This window comes from Panthera leo, chromosome B4 (assembly GCF_018350215.1).
Source record: "Panthera leo isolate Ple1 chromosome B4, P.leo_Ple1_pat1.1, whole genome shotgun sequence".
In the NCBI taxonomy this organism is placed as follows: domain Eukaryota; kingdom Metazoa; phylum Chordata; class Mammalia; order Carnivora; family Felidae; genus Panthera; species Panthera leo.
The window spans coordinates 63860796-63878386 of record NC_056685.1 but is presented as its reverse complement, the minus strand read 5'-3'; the positions used below and the strand labels follow the sequence as shown (position 1 = coordinate 63878386).

Sequence of the window (17591 nt, the reverse complement as noted above, 5' to 3'; positions counted from 1 at the left end):
TATAAGCTAAGAAGTATTTGCTTTGCTGTTTTCATGAAAGGTCATCTATCCCTCAACACCTCAAGTGGAACAGTTACAGGGACGTGACCTCTTAGTTGTTTCCCTGAACCATTCATGGTTTTGAAGAACAAAAGTGTTTGCCTGGGTCCAAGGTGCGAGGAGGGGGCCCAAAGGGCCTTAGGAACCCACGCCTTATGCATTCTCAGAGAAACAATGCACCTAGGAACTAATGGACCATTCTGTACCTTAACCCATTAGGTTCAGTCATCATCTGGAATGCCTCCTGGGGGCCAAGTGGGCCTACGGGTTAGAGTGACCTGTGTCCATAGATACACTCCTTAGTTGCCGGAGTGGGGCTTTCAAATCCATATGTCTCTCCTTTACAGGCCCTCTTTGCTGGCAAATGTATGAGGCTATCCTTCCTGTGAGTAGAGGAGTCTTCATAGGGGATGGCAAGGGCTAAACGTAAGGCCGCACAATTTCTTGCGGAACCTTATTTTCTTCCCTAATGGTTCTTTTCCCAGGGGGCCTGCCGAGGGCAATTCCCCAACAGACAATACCCCAGGTACTTTAATAAGGCCAAATTACCTAAAAGCGGGAGTACAAGAAGCTTCACTGTCGGAGGGCCACCCTGTAGTCACCAATCCGTCCACAGCCCGGGCCTTGCCACTCAGGCTGGGATAGCTCGGCTTCCAGCATTTAATCATAAAACAAGGTTAACATTAATTGTGAAGCAGGTTCAGGATTCCAAACTCAATGGCATTTCACCACACATTTAACTTGGCTTCATGCATATCAACAAAGCAAAGCACAAAGTCACACAACAAACAAGATACATCAGGAGGTAAGAAGTTAATGAGCCAGAGTAAAGTCAGTCTGTAAGTACACAGTTGAGATGAAGCCTGTCTAGTCCAGGTCAGCTTTTGGCATGTACTGCTTATTATATTCTGGCGTTGGAGGCTCCCTATAAGGTTCAGAGATCAACTGAGAGGCAGGTGTCTGTCTTTCAAATTCGGTCAGAGGTGAAAGGGTCTGTGTCTGGAGAGTCTGATATTTAGATGCAGAAGTTCTCCCTTTCCAATGGAGTTTAATCAGTGTTAGGCCTTTGTAGGCCCTTTCTGGTTCTAGTGATTATCAGCTCCTGGTTCTTCCAGGTTCCAGTGGTCGTAGAGATTATCAGTCCTTGGAACTGCTAGTCTGTGCTGGTTTTGGTGCTATCTGGTCTTAGTTGCAACACCATTGGCTGCTTACATCACTGCTTGACATGAGTCATTGCTTGACATGAGTAAGTCCATCTTATTCTCTACACACTCCCCTTAAGAGGGCAACCTTGCCTAAATGCATTTCATGCTAATAAATTCTTTTCTTCTAGTTTTATGCACCTTCTCTGCCTTTAAAAACCTTTCTTTTGTTTAGTTCAAAGAAATTCCCTTCTACTTGCTAGATTGGATACTACCAGATTCATGAATCATTTAATAAAGCCAATTAGATCTTCAAATTTTCTCAGTTGAATTTTGTTTTTAATTTTTATTTTTAAATATTTATTTGTTTGTTTAAGTAATCTATAGACCCAACGTGGGGCTCAAACTTATGACCCCAAGATCAAGAGTCATATATTCTTCTGACTAAGCCAGTCAGGTGCCTGAATTGTGTTTTTTAGTAGAAGGAACAGTGAATGTGAGATTTATTTATTTATTTATTTTAATATTTATTTATTTTTGAGAGAGAGACCACAAGCAGGGGAGGGGTAGAGAGAGAGAGGAAGACACAGAATCCAAACAGTCTCCAGGCTCCGAGCTGCTAGCACAGAGCCCGACGGGGGGCTCAAACCCACAAACTGTGAGATCATAACCTGAGCCAAAGTTGGACACTTAACCAACTGAGCCACCCAGGATCCTTGAATGTGAGATTTCTGAAATGGGAGCAATCTTGACATTAGGCAACAAATTTGAATTCTGTAAGAAAATGGAAGACATCTAAATGTCATTTTCTATTTGATACTGCCTTGGAATGCAGAATGAAATGAAACAGATGTAAAATGAAATCATAGAATGCTGATGTATTTATACTGCATGAAGTTTTAACTCATCACCAGGCATCCATGATCCTCTTCTTCACACACACCCCAGCTTTACTACTTAGCTGGAAGGCACCACTCTGACGTTCCCAATACAGTGGGAATGGTGGGAATGATGTTCCCACTCCCCACCCACAACCCCACGCATTTATTCACCCCTCAACTTCAAAATCAATTTATTAAAATCTCACTCTAAAATAATAATAATTTGGGGCACCTGTGTGGGTCAGTTGTTTAAGTGTCTGACTTTGGCTCAGGTCATGATCTCATGGTCTGTGAGTTTGAGCCCTGCATCGGGCTCTGTGCTGACAGGTCAGAGCCCGGAGCCTGCTTCAGATTCTGTGTCTCCCTCTCTCTCTGCCCCTCCCCTGCTTGCACTCTTTCTCTCTCTCTCACTCTCAAAAATAAACATTAAAAAAAAATCTAAATACTAATTCAATAACAGTTGCTAAAAATAAAATAGAAATGACTCTCGTTACTCTATTTTAGGATATTAAAGTTAAGTCGACTAAAATACAAAGTAATCCACCATGAAAGAACATTGATGGAACCAATGAGGTAAGTATTCATATAAGGCACACACAGTGACCCAAGCATATAAGTATGGAAATATGAAATGACTGTCAGTTTAATATTGTAAAACCTCTCTATATTAATATGAAATATTTTGTTAATCATCTACTTGATTTATGTCCTGAAGGGTCACATAATGCAATGGCAATAATATAAATTAAGCTAAACAAAAGACAGTGTGTATAAATAAAGATAGCTCCCAAGGAAGCTTCCATTGATATTAACATAGATTTTCTGTATCAGAGAAATTTTAGTTGAGGTGGCTTTTTGGAGAGGCCAGTAAAGATTAGGACTGCAAAATTAGCCGTTTACACAGCTAATTGGCAATCACGTTGTTATATGAAGAAAATCTGCCTTCTGATGAGGCTGGAAATTCTTTAAGGGCAGGGACATTTTCTGTCTTACTCTTTGTTTCTCCAGCTGATATCCAATAAATATTGATGATAACTAACTCTTTGTTGGGGAGTAGCAGTAGAGTAGGACAGTGTCTAGGCATAGGGAAAATGATCAATGTTGTGTTCTAAAGGACGCTGGAGTCAAAGCTTAGAGAACGAATCACCTGCTGTAGAAATACTGAGGAGAGGGGCTAAAATGGGGGGGGGGGGTCTAAAGCAGTGAGAGTTTTAGCAATCTGCCTCCCAAGAAAACTACGAATAAGTAGGCATCCTAGATTTGTGTAGGGGCTCTATAATGAGATTACCCAACTCTGTAATGAGATTAACCTGTCACTGCTGAGATAACTTTAAGGAATAATTTAGGGAACTGCCTTTCAAAACTCCCTTATTTCTTTATTAATATTAGGCCACACCTCCTAGCCTGATTCTTTTTTATTGACTAGATAATGGGTCAATAAATTACCTGCAGCCTATTTTTGTATCACCTGTGGGTTGAGTGGCTTTTTAAGTGGTTGGGAAAAAAAAATCAAAAGAATAATAATACTTAATGACCCATGAAAATTATATGAAGGTCACATTTTAGTGTCCATAAATGGTCTTATTTGAACATAGCCATGCTCATTCATTTATGTATTACCTGTGGCTACTTTTATGCTGTGATGGCATAGTTGAGTACTTGTAACAGACACTATATGGACCACAAAGCTGAAAATATTTATTATCTGACTCTTTAAGAAAAAAAAAAATTGTCAACCAGATTCACCCATCCATAGAAAAGTTAGTGTGAAGGTGGTAGGTTAGCCAGATAAATGGTGTAATAACTAAATTCACAAGTTTTCTTTGGTGTTTTTGCAGTGAGAAGGCTTTAACCCACAGACTACTAGTGTTCAGTTCCCTTTCACAAATCTCATTTCAGCCTGATACCATTAAATATTTGATCATCTAGCTTCCTTTATTCTAATGATTTGGCTTCAAAGGTCAGACTGTAGAGTACATCTTATGTACTTATAAGTTGTATGAGAACAACTTATGTACATCATAAGGTTCTTGAGTATAGTATTTCCCCTCCCTGTCATAGTAACTTTTACCTTGTAAATTAATAATTGAGCCCTTGGTTGGGATTGGCTTCCTGGATGGCTTGAGTGCTGGAAGAGAATGTGCTCTTCATACAGAATTGAGCAGTCTGTGCTCAATGTAATTGTAAATTGATACATTGACTCTCTAGTTTTTCAAGGCCATCTCAATAGCCTACTTAACACTAGTTCATTTTTCAGAGATGGACTCACTCCTGGTGAACTCAGGGCATTACCTGGAATATACTGAGCTCCTCAGAAATTATACTGATTATTACTATAGACTTACCTCTAGGGGAGACAATGCATTGATAGGAGTTCTTTTTCAATAAATTGCATTCTGGTTTATACACTACTTTGAGAGTCTATTTAGTATGATTTAGTTCCGTTAAGCTTGCTTCTTCCTGAATGTTTAAACAAACTTGAGGTCCTAGAACTGCAAAACAAAGGATTAGAACCTGGAATTAGTTTGAGCATAATTTAGTCATTCATTATTCACTTATCTAACGTTCACTGAATATCTCCCATGTACAAATCACTGCACTGGCCTCTGGGGTTCACAATATGAATAATACATAATCTCTGCTCTCAGAGAATTTACAGCAGTGAAACAAAGTTATAAATGCAAAGATATAGATAGATATGAACAGAAGTTATCCCAAGGACACACGAGGAGCACCTTAACATAATCAATGGAGACTTAGAGAAGTAATGCCAGGGCTGAGCCTTAAGAAATGGATAGTGAGGGGCACCTGGGTGGCTCAGTCGGTGAAGCATCCGACCAGCTCTGGTCATGATCTTGCGGTTCATGAGTTGGAGCCCTGTGTCAGGCTCTGTGCTGACAGTTCAGACCCTAGAGCCTGCTTTGGATTCTGTGTCTCCCCTTCTCTCTGCCCCTCTTCCCATCATGCTCTGTCTCTCTCTAGCTTTCTCAAAAATAGTCAATCTGAGAAGATAAAGACTCCTGGGAATAGAGGAGGTGAAGGCATGAACAAGGCAGAGACCCAAAGAACATCATAGTTTGTGGAAGAATGTATATTCCATTTGGCACACTGGGGTAATGAGCATGAGCCAGATTAAGACTTTGCCATCTTAAAGAGTTTCACCTTTAATATTTTTAGGATAATGGTGGGGAGTCACTGAAACTGTCACTAATATTTATTGAGCATGGTACTGTTTTACGTTTTTTAAAGTCATTTAATGTTTTCAGTGACACAGTAAATAGACACCATTATTATCCCCATTTGTCAGATGCAAAAACTAAGGCTCAGAGTAGTTAAGTAATTGTTCCAAGACTAGGTAGCAACACATGGCAGAACAAGGATTTGAAACAGTCTTTCTTTTTTTTTTTCCTTTAAATTTATTATTTCTTTTTGAGAGAGAGAGAGAGAAAATGAGAACATGAGAAGGGGAGGGGAAGAGAGAGAGGGAGAGAGAAGGAGAGAGGAATTCTAAGGAGGTTTCATGCTGTCAATGCAGAGCCCGACATGGGGCTCAAACCTATGAACTGTAAGATTATAACTTGAGCTGAAATCAAGAGTCAGATACTTAACTGACTGAGCCACCCGGGTACCCTGAACCGAAGTCTTTTTAACCCCAGAGGTCATGTTCAATAGAAGCACTGTGGAATAATGTCAAGCCCATGTATTTTGAAGGAAGTCATCCAAATACTGTCATCCATTCTTTCTGCCTTGATTTTCAAGTTAGACTTTGAAGAGTCATCCTCAACCTTCCCTCCCCTTGAAAACAGGACACAAAACCCTTTTCATATGATGTGAATCTACTTGAGGAAACATATGTGGAAATAACACAAATGCCAAGTATGGGTAAATCATGTTTTACAAAATTTTTTCTATCCTGCCCTTTGAAGATAATTTCAAAGATGGTAAATATCCAAACTGTCTTTTGCTTTTCACTTACTCCTTCATCAAGCCCTATCCAAAAGGGCTCCACTCTTAAACAGTCAACATTTGAAGATTTCAAAATAGAAAAGAATAAAAAATTAGTGTTTTAAGTGACTTCAAGGGATCAATTTTCAATGTAAAGGAGTAACTCTGAATTTACTAGCTCATAAATTTCTTTTAGGATTTTGTCTGGGAGAATATTTAATTAAAGTACAGTAGACACTTGAAATTTTTAGATTAACATTCATGATGTGAAAAAATCATCAGAAATATCTTTTAAGCAATTTGCAATTTTTCTGAGTCATAATTTCAGGTTTTAAGAGAGTAGGCTGGTCTCAAAGTCCAGAGTTAAGTCTTAGATCAAAAGCTAAACTTCAGGAAATTAATGTCCACATCTTTTTCTAGTATCAAATCGGGATGAACAATGCAGGAATCTTGCATGTCCTAGGATGTCCTAATGGACACTCAGAAGCTTGACTCTCTGTGGAAGACCACAAAATATATTTTTTTCTACAATTCTTGCTGTTCTGTAACTTGTGTTAAAATCTCTTATAGACTTTATATAATAGAATTGCAGGCCTCAAGTTAAAGCACTCCTTTTTCTAGGTAGAATGGAAACCAAAGCTCCAGACTAGCTTAAATTGTAAGTTTCTTGCTAAACTTGAACGTAACTAACTCTCAAGCCATCTACCTTAGGTTACTAGAAATAAACTTTTGCCTTGCGTCACACATTATATTTTTGTTCCTTATAACATAAGGTTTCTGCTAACTACCAGAAAAGGGAGGAAGGTGAGTCATCTCAATTTCTGACTGACCTTTATAGGGGATGGAAAAATTTTCCTCTACCTTTCCAGATTCTTTTGGCTGGTCTATTAATTAAATTAACATAAGACAGATTAACAAGAAATATACACATTTAATGATGTAGTATAGGGCACCATAAGAATGTGAGACTCATGGGGTGCCTGGTGGCTCAGTCAGTTAAGTGTCTGACTTTAGCTTAGGTCATGATCTCATGGTCCATGAGTTAGAGCCCTGTGTGAGGCTCTGTGCTGACAGCTCAAAGCCTGGAGCCTGCTTCAGATTCTGTGTCTCCCACTCTCTCTGGCCCTCTCCTGCTCATGCTCTGTCTCTCTCTCTCTCAAAAAAAAAAATAATAAACGTTAAAAAAAAAATTAAGAATGAGAGACCCACAGGCAGTCAGGCAATTGAGGCCTCTATGTCATCTTGAGCTAAGAAGAAGGCAGTCAGGGTCTGAGACCTCAAAAGGAAAGAAGACAATTCACAGGAAGATGGTAAGAACAAATGTTTGGTAAACAAACATGGAGAGACAATGGACACAGAGAGTAATCTGATCCACAGGCCCTGACAAACTTCCCCCGCACCCCCCCCCCCCCCCCCCCCCCCCCCCGGTTTACCACACCTAGCCCATATTCTTTAGAGTTATCTCAGGTGATAGTTCTCTTCCTAGACCATGCTCTCTATCTAAATTCTTGTAGACAGTTAAGAGGGGAGATAAAAACCTGAGTCTTTTGGACCTTGATTGATTTCAACTCAAAGTAATCCATCCAAAATGGCACGTTTTGGAGAGGCTTATTCTGAACCTCTTCACCTTTCAGCTGGCAGCAAACACTGTGTTCCCTTTTCTCACCTATTTTCTTGGGTCTTACTGTAAGACCCTGGACAAAGTGTTTAATCATCTTATGATGGCTATTAAGATCAAGAAGAGGTTTTGTTGAATTGAGGTTATTGCAGAAGATAATGTAATGTACTAAGAGATTCATCTAGAAAAATATTTGTAAATGTCTCCAACTCTTAGTCAGACTTGAGATTGGTACACACCCCTCCCATGATGCCAGTGGGGCTTACACTTTCAATAAGAATATTCCATTATTCTCTAGTTTCTATCTTATTTGGATCTTGGTAATTATGATAACTGAAACCAACATATTTCTCTGTTTCTATGTTAAATAATTCTGGAAGAAAGCCTTCTTTCCTGCTTTTGTGCTATCAATATTAGGATCTAGCAAAAATAACTTAGCTACTCTCTCCAAGAAATACTTCCCCTTAGAAAATAAAACTATGAAACAACTAAAATAGCCTATTCATCTAGCTGACTGGTTAGTACTTACTCAAGAACATCATCTGGCTCTCCTAAACAATTCAAAACTATAATGGGATACATGTTATCTAATCCCACTCAACTCCTTGTTTTGCCAGACCCACCATAAAATCACCCTGCCCTGGCCTAAAACCTTATAAATATTGTCTCCTGACTTTTGCCTTTTGAGATGCTGTTAGGACTCTGTCAATGTGATGACTTTCCTTATTGTAATAAGGCTAATAAACTTAATTTTGTTTGATTAATGGGGCTTTTAGCTGGTCTTTTAGGAAGTATATTACAAATTAAGGAGCAAAGTCCTGATTTTACCAAGGTAATTTGCTTATATCTCCATTGTTTCCTCTTAAATAAAACACTCTCCTGGTCCTTCTCTCCTGATTTTCATGTTAATCATGCCCTTGCCTTTCTTTATAGCTTTCACAAATTCCTTTTTCTCTTAACAAACAGAGAAGGAAAAAAGCTTTTAATGAGAATTATGCCATAAAGTACCTGGCAATTGTTTCTCTGCTCCCCAGCATTCTCAGCAAGCTAACTGCAGATTCACCTGGTCACTTCATTATTCTGGCAGTAGTAAGGCCCCAAATCCTATGCAATTCAATCTTGGGGTTCCATTTGCATTACACTAAGAAAGAATTTACTGATAGTTTTCAGTTGTGAAATACTGAGTGCAGCAAGAACAAAACTATCTAGATAAGAAAAATGCAATGTTGTCACTATTTAGCAAATGCTCACAAGACAGAAAAGAGTGTCTTCTGAGAGTTTTTAAGAACTTCATCTGGGGCAATTTGGAGACATGGTCCTGAAAAACATACACAGGGTTGTAGTGTGCAAGCCTAGGACTGGATATCCAGCAGGAATACGGTCAAGGAGTGGGGAATGTTCTGTATTTTCTATTTCTGCTAACTGTGGTCTACATCTTAAGTCTCAGGAGTAGAGCAAAGCATAACACTTTTGTAAGGTAAAATGAAGATTCTCAGATGATCCAGGGTGCAAGGGAGAAGGGGTAAGAAATACAAAAATGCCATGCATAGACAAGATTCTCACCTCAGGTTAAACATGGCAGTAGGCATCTTGGGGGTGACATTCTCAGCATGTCTGTGTCTCTCCCAATCTGAACCAGTTGCCTTCTACCCTTGGCTCTTGATATTTATTTGTGATTTCCTTTCACTGCCATGTCAGGCATTCCCTTTGCCTCTGTCCCATTTCCTATGTTTCATACCTTGTTCTTTCTTAGTTTTCTCATTTTGGTGGCACATATCCTCCAGTGGTTACTTTTTCTTTTTCGTAATGTTTATTTTTGAGAGAGAGGGATAGAGTGCAAGAGGGGAGGGGCAGAGAGAGGGAGACAGGATCCAAAGTGGGCTCTGCACTAACAGCCCAGAATCTGATATGGGGCTTGAACTAATGAACTGTGAGATCATGACCTGAGCTGAAGCTGGACACTTAACCAACTGAGCCACCCAGGCACCCTTCCTCTAGTAGTTTCTTAAGGAAGGGTATATGGAGATTATTTTTATAGTCTTTGCAAAGTTTTCTTTTTTTTTTTTTAAGTCTTTGCAAGTTTTTATATACACCAGCACTTGTTTGATAATTTGGCTAAATAGAGAGCTCTCTGTTTGGGATAAATTTTCCTTCAGAATTTTTAAAGTACTACTCTAATGTCTTCTAGCATCTCAATGATGGGGTTCCAGACACACAACCCCAACATATGGCACCTTGGCATACTGAATATATTAATTTGGAGTTTGAAAAAACAGTAGAAGCAGGAAGGTCACTCTGACCTCTGTGCTGTCCCCCCCTTGTTTCCTCAAAGGAAGAGATAATTCCTTCATGTGAAAGATACCATCCCTCCACTAGGAGAAAGAGAGGTGTTCTTATAACCAAAGACAGGACATTTAGGGCCCAGAAGCCTGCATAAATAAGCCTTGTCGCCTATTTACCATTTACTATCCATAACCCAAATTCCTTTGTCTTGTCGTCTCCTCACAAATTTATTGTCCCTTTGTCTAAAAGGTATCAAAACTTCCTGCTCTGGTCACTTCTTCTCATCTTCGTTCTCTTATGAAGGCTCTTGTATACATGTAAGAATTCTACAAAATTTGTATAATTTTCATCCATTAATCTATGTCACTTTAATTTTTAGACATAACCAAGAACCCGAACAGGGTTAAAGAAAACTTTTTCCTCCCCTATATCACATTGCTGCTGAAAAGCCCAAAGCAATTCTGATTCCTGTTGATCTGCTTTTTATCTCCTATCTCCTCCTGTCCCTTTTCTGGAAGCTTGAGAATCTCCTCTTTTACCTTAAATGTTTTAGATTTCACAATTATATGCTTTGGTGTAGGGCAATTTTTATCTGTTAAAATGGGCTCTTTTGATTTGGAAATTTGTGTCCTTCAGCTCTGGAAATTTTCCTTGAATTATTTCATCATTGATTTCTTCCCTTCTGTTTTTTCTTTCCTGGAAATCCTATTATTTGTCTGCTGAACTTCATAGACTGATTTAATTTTCTTACCTTTTTTCTCCTATTTCATATCTCCTTGTCTTTTTTGTTCTGTGTCTGATTTCAACTTTATCTCTTCAAATTTATTAAATTTTGACTTATTTTTAAAAATAATGTCTTGTTCTAGTTTTAAAAATAAAATATATTCTCTTACCTCTCTCAGGACTGAGAAATGGAAAACTACTGAAACCACAACTTGAAAAACAAAAACAAAAAGCACCAAGACCACATTTTGCAAGACAGACAATTTCAGCAACAGCTCATGGGTTCAGGAAAGATAAAACCACAGACTCTTTCACAAACAGCCTTGCCTAACCTATCAAAGCAGTCAGAGGCTTAACTCACTTGCAAATTCTGACCAATTCTTTCCTGTCATAGCCCTACCCTTCCGTCCTGCCCCTCCCCCATTCTTACTAACTTCCGCCTAAAACCATCCTTTGACTAACTCCTCCCCAACAAAACTTTATAAAACTTAAGTGCCAAAGCTTCTCAGAGTCCATTTGACTGATTTCATTAGGCCATTTCCCTTGTCTGGCACATTTCTAATAAATTATGTTTGGTATGTATTGTTGTAATCATAATAGACTTCTTAGGTGGTCTCTTCTGGGAAGTTTTGAACAGAAATTATGTAACATTTTCTTTCTCCAGCATATTGTTTCCTCAACACGTGCTTCTTCTGCTTATTTGGTCTTTACCTTTCATGATAGAGACTTTCTTTAGAGTTCTGGTAATCTTTAGTTTTCTGCTCATGATTGAGGGCAAAAGACAGAAAAGCTGATTGGAAGTTCTGAGTACATGGAGAGCTTTTGTATACTTTGAGTTTACTCTAGGGCCATTTATTTGTTGGGCAATCCTAAATGTCAGTTTCTCTATTTCTTCTCTCTTAGGTTGCACATATTCCCTCAGAGAAAGGTGTGCAATATCCTGCCTAGAGGGTAAAGATACAGCTGCCATGGTTTGGGGGCTGAGTAGTTGATAAAGACTGTGGAGTGGAAGATAGAGTATTAGCACACACAATGCATGTGATTATGTTGCCAGAGAGGAAGACCTCCTTCTGCCCTATGGTCCTTCTAGCTGGACTTAGAATCAAATTGACATGAGACAGATTAACAGGAGAAACTCAAATTTAACAGTTGTAAGTATGGGGAACCCACAGACACGAAATTCCAAAAAACAATGTGGCGACATGAAGCCTACATGAACTAAGGTGAGGGGTAGGGTCAGAGGATACAAAGTGGGGGAAGGCCATTAGCAGGAAGGTGAAAGAAGATGTTTGTGCAGATAAGTTCCTTAGGTAAAGTGAAGTCTCTGTTAACAGTTCTCTTGCTGGTATAGGCTCTTCTTCACAATGTAAATTTAGGCAGTTGATGAGGAAGCAGAGAGCTTTTCCTGCATCTGTTGGGTTTTGATTACTTTTAACTCGAAATAATCTTTATTCCAAAGTGGCCCATCTTGGGGCACTCTGCCCCTCAATGTAAACCTCCATTTTGCATGGTACTAATGACCTCAATTGTGCCTACTATTCCCCAGTTCACAGACTCATTTTTATCCTCTCCAGATACTTCCAGCTTCTACTAGAGTCAGGGAGAAATAGTCACCCAATAGCATGGATTTAGGGAGAGGATTTTTTCCACTGTTGCCAGAGAATTCAGTTTTCTCAGTTCTTCTAAGTTAGTTTGCAATCAGCTTGCTTTCCAGTTTCCAAAGGTTTATTTTTGTTGTTATTCTCCCTATCTTTGTGCTTTCATGCCTTTTTTTTTTTTTAAGATACCACTATTGTAGTTTTAGAGGAGAAATAAAATTAGATTGGTATATTGTATGTATCACTTTAACCTACAGTGCTTCCAATGTTTTTTTTCTTCATTAGCCATGTCGTCTTCCTTTGGCATTTCACCAGAAAAACATTTGTAGAGTCAACCATTTTGTAAAGGCTCATTCACTAATAGCCAAACTGTTTGAGGAAACATGTAGACAGATCATAAGATTAAGCAATGAAATGCTTTGACTACTTATCACTGAAATCTTTTTCATATTCAAAATTAAATCAGTGAATAGTTTAGGGAATGGATGCAGCAGACTTCTCTTTCAAAATCCCCCTTTTTTGCATTTTCTGAATCACAAGTCAAAGTGGTGTTATTTAAGAATGTACTGGGTATGAGGTGGGGGAAGGTAAGAAGAAAGAGGAAGGAGAGAGAGAAAAAAGGAAAAAGACGAGAGGAAGAGAAAGGTAATTGTCTGTCTGTAGAGGGTATAGAGGAGGAAAGATATTCCCTCTGCCTTTCTAGGTTCTATAGTTGGATCTATGAAGTAAACTGATAAGAGGAAGACTACCAGGAGAAAGGATATATAAATTTATTGACTTTTAAAGTTACATGCACAGGGAAATTATAGGGAAAAAGGAGTGAATACCCAAAAAAGCAGTGAGATTTAAGAGCTTATATATAGTCTTTTTAAAAAATATATACAGTCTTAATAGGGGAAGGGAAAGGAGGATTAGGCTGCTGAGGGGAGAATAAGTGATTTTTATGAAATAGAAATGGGTCCTCAGAAGACTATATGGGAGACATGATAGTTTGTGATAGTTTTCTAGTCTCTCCTGTGGTAAGAGCCAATTTTCCCTAGTTGATGAAACTCTAGAGGAAGAGATCTGTGACAACTGAGTTACTTTTGGAGGATCTGTCTATAGGCAGAGAAAGGGAATTTTAAAAAGTTTTGTCCTGCATTTTCTATTTTTCAAGTACCTTCAGCTCAAAATAACACTTATGTCAAAAATGCATATTTTAGGGTTGTATATTCTACCACCCTTCAAGGGCAAACTGGCCTGTCCATAGCCTTCTCATGCTATCTGGGCAGGGTCATCCATTCTAAGGCCTGGTCTTTAGAAATTAAAATGATGGAAGAGGAGTTAAGATGGCAGATTAATAGGGGGACCTTATGCTTGCCTTGTCCCTCGAACATGGCTAGATAATATCAAATCATTCTGAACACCCAAGAAATGTATCTGAGGACTGAGAGAACAAACTGCACAACTAAAGAGGGAAAAGAGGCTATATAATGGAGGGTAGGAGGTACAGAGACCTGATTGGGGGAGAAAAGAATCATGGGTGTTGAGGAGGGGAGGGAGCCCTGATCACGGAGAGCGGAAAGAAAGAGAGAGAGAATGAGAGAGAACAGTGCACAGGGTATTATGCAAGAAAAGCACTTCCCCAAAACCATTGATTAGGAAAATGAGAGGGACTGTTTATCACGGGTTTTTAAAAGCAGCAGAGCTTGAAGACAGAAGTTTTAGACATCCACACTGTGACAGGTGTGGAAGCTGGCAGGCTAAATGGTACTCCTGTGGAGTAGAAGGGCAGTGGGAGTGGACAGTGTGTTTTATGCACCACTTGGGTTTCACTAGGAGAGATAGTTCTCTTTGTTGGAGTGCACTTGGGAGAGCTGGCAATGGCGCTTAGGGTACAAAAGAGCTGGCAGGCACCACTGCACTGCCCTATTACTTAGCATAGGGAACCTGCTAAGGGCAACTAACCTGGACACTGGCTTTTTGTTGTACATTCCTATAAACTCCAAGCCTCTGTGCATTTGTGCAACTGCCCTTCTGGGACAAACTGGCAGCAGCCATAGCGTGGTGAGTCCCTCCCCCAGAGGATCATCATGGGTCCATGCTGTGCAGGGTCCCTAAAATTTTTTTGAAACTCAGCCAATATGCATGAGATAAAACACAGGGGCACTGTACCATTGAGGGGGCAGATGACCCAGACACAGGGTGAAAGCAGCAATCTGAGAGATGCCAGGGATAAAAGAGGGGAGATAGTTCACTCCTCTCTGAGGGATTCCTGGACTACAGCAGGTAAGAACTTCCCTCTGCAGAGATAAGACAGCAGGTTGACACCAGTTTTTATCACCTGCCCATCAGCACAGATGGATTTCAGTGAACAGCACAGTGTCCACAGTGGAGGCTTGAGCTGCTTATACCGAGCCCCACTCCTGTGCTCTTCAGGTGATTTTTTTACTAGAGAGCCTGAGAGCCAGAACAGCAGTGTGCCCCTCTCCCAGAAGACCAGCACAAACCCCCTGCATGCACCAAGCCTACCAACTATAGGGTGCTTCAAAGCTTCAGGTCTAGTGGAAATAGGATCAGGCTAGTTTTAACAAGCAGACCAAGTACACCTAATTAAAATTCATCACACACTGGAGAAGGTCCAAACACTACCCAATGAGGGAAAAACTTTGCAGGGAAAGAGCAGCCAAAACACAACAGCAGATTGCACACACCATACACCAGAGACACTTCCTAAAGCACCAGACACTGGACAGTATATAACCTCTTCTTAATAAAGCCATTACTTTCAAGAGAAGGAAACATAATAGGCTTTTCTAACACACAGAAGAAGTCAAAGACCTAAAAAAATGCCAAAATGGAGGAATTCATCCCAAAAGAAAGAACAAGAAAAGATCATGGCCAGGGATCTACTCAAAATTGATACAAGTAATATCCTTGATCCAGAATCTAAAGCAACAATCATAAGAATACTAGCTGTGCTTGAGAAAAGCATAAAAGACACTGGGGAGTCACTTACTGCAGAGATAAAAGACCTAAAATTAGTTAGGCTGAAATAAAAAATGCTATAACTGAGATGCAAAACTGACAGCATGTAATGAACACAAGGATGGAAGGAGCAGAGGAACGAATAATTAACATAGAAGATAAAAATTATGGAAAATAATGAAGCTGAAAAGAAGAGGGAAACAAAAATATTGGATTTTTATCCAATGTATCCATATCCAATGTAGACTTAGGGAAGTCAATTATTCCATAAAGTGTAATAACACTCATATCATTGGAGTCCCAGAATAAGAGAGGGAAAAATGGGCAGAAGGTTTTTTTGAACAAATTGTATCTGAAAACTTCACTAATCTGGGGAGTAAAATGGACATTCAAATCCTGGAGGCACAGAAAGGTCTCATCAAAATCAATAAAGCAGGCTAGCACCAAGATATATTCTTAGTAAAACTGATAAAATACAGAAATAAAAAATCCTGAGAGCAGTAAGGGAAAAGAAATCCCTAACTTACAAGGGAGGACAAATAAGGTCATCAGCAGACTTATTCACAGAAGCATGGCAGGCAGGCCAGAAGGGAGTTGCATGATATATTCAACATTCTAAATGGGAAAAATATGCAGCCAAGAATACTCTATATACAACAAGGCTGTCATTCAGAATAGAAGGAAAGATAAAGAGTTTCCCAGACAAACAAAAACTACAGGAGTTCGTGAGCACTAAACCAGCCCTGCAAGACATATTAAAGGAGACTCTTTGAATGGGAAAAAAAGACCAAAAGCAACAAACATAAAAAGGAACAGAGAAAATGTCCAGAAACGATGACTTTACAGGTAATACAATGGCACTAAATTCATATCTATCAATAATTACTCTGAATATAAATGGATTAAATGCTGCAATCAAAAGACATAGAGTGTCAGAATGGATTAATAAAAACAAGTTATGTGGTGACTGTAAGAGATGTACTTTAAACCTAAAACACTTACAGACTGAAAGTGAGGACATGAAGAAACATTTATCATGCAAAAAGACATCAAAAGAAAGCTGGAATAGCCATACTTATATCTGACAAACTAGATTTTAAACCAAAGATTGTAACAAGAAATGAAGAAAGGCACTATATCATAATAAAGGGAACCATCCAACAAGATCTACCAATTACAAATATTTATGCCCCTCAACTTGAAACACCCAAATGTATAAATCAATTAATAACAAACATGAAGGAACTTATTGATAATAATACAATAACAGCAGAGGACTTTAACAACCCATTTACAACAATGGATAGATCATCTAAGCAGAAAATCAATAAGGAAACAATGGCTTTGAATGACACACCGTGCCAGATAGACTTAATAGATATATTCAGAACAATTCATCTTAAAGGAGCAGAATACTCATTCTTTTAGAGTGCACATGGAATATTCTCTAGAATAGATCACATACTAAGTCACAAATCAGGCCTCAACAAACACAAAAAGATTGAGATCATACCATGCATATTTTCCAACCATGACACTATGATACTTCAAGTCAACCACAAGAAATAATTTAGAAAGACAACAAATACATGGAGGTTAAACAACATCCTACTAAAGAATGAAAGGGTTAACCAGAATACTAAAGAAGAAATAAAAAAATACATGGAAACAAATGAAAATGAAAACACAACCACCCAAAACCTTTGAGATAGAGCAAAAGTGGTAATAAGAAGGAAGTATATAGCAATTCAGGCTTACATCAAGAAGCAAGAAAAGTCTCGGGTGCCTGGGTGGCTCAGTCTGTTATGTGTCCAACTGTGGCTCAGGTCATGATCCCATGGTTCATGAGGTTGAGGCCCACATTGGCCTCTCTGTTGTCAGCATGGAGCCTGCTTTGGATCCTCTGTCTCCCTCTCTCTCTGCCTCTTCCCTATGCGTTCTCTCTCTCAAAAATAAATAAATATTAAAAAAGAAAAGAAGAAGCAAGATAAGTTTCAAACATACAACCTAATCTTACACCTATAGAAGGTAGGAAAGGAAGAGCAAATGAAGGCTAAAACCAGCAGAAGAAGGGAAATAATAAAGATTAGAGCAGAAATAAATGATACAGAAACAAACAAAAAAACAGTAGAACAGATCAACAAAACTAAGAGCCGGGTCTTTGAAACAATGAGTAATATTGATAAACCCCTTGCCAGGCTTATCAAAAAGAAAAGAGAAAGGAGATAAATAAATAAAATCACAAATGAAAAAGGAGAGATCACAACCAACACCAGAGAAAGACAAAAAACTATAAGAGATTATTATTAAAAATTATATGCCAACAAACTGAGAAATCTGGAAGAAATGGATAAATTTTTAGAAATATATAAACTACTAAAACTAAAACGGGAAG

At 38.8% G+C, this 17591-nt stretch overlaps 1 long non-coding RNA gene across 1 annotated transcript in view; it reads right to left on the bottom strand.

Moving 5' to 3' along the window:
- Positions 1-17591, bottom strand: part of LOC122224412 — a 47503-nt gene that overhangs the window by 6764 nt on the left and 23148 nt on the right. The window contains exon 3 of the long non-coding RNA XR_006204770.1: positions 4408-4554. This is a non-coding gene — a long non-coding RNA (uncharacterized LOC122224412). The remainder of the gene's footprint in view (positions 1-4407; positions 4555-17591) is intronic.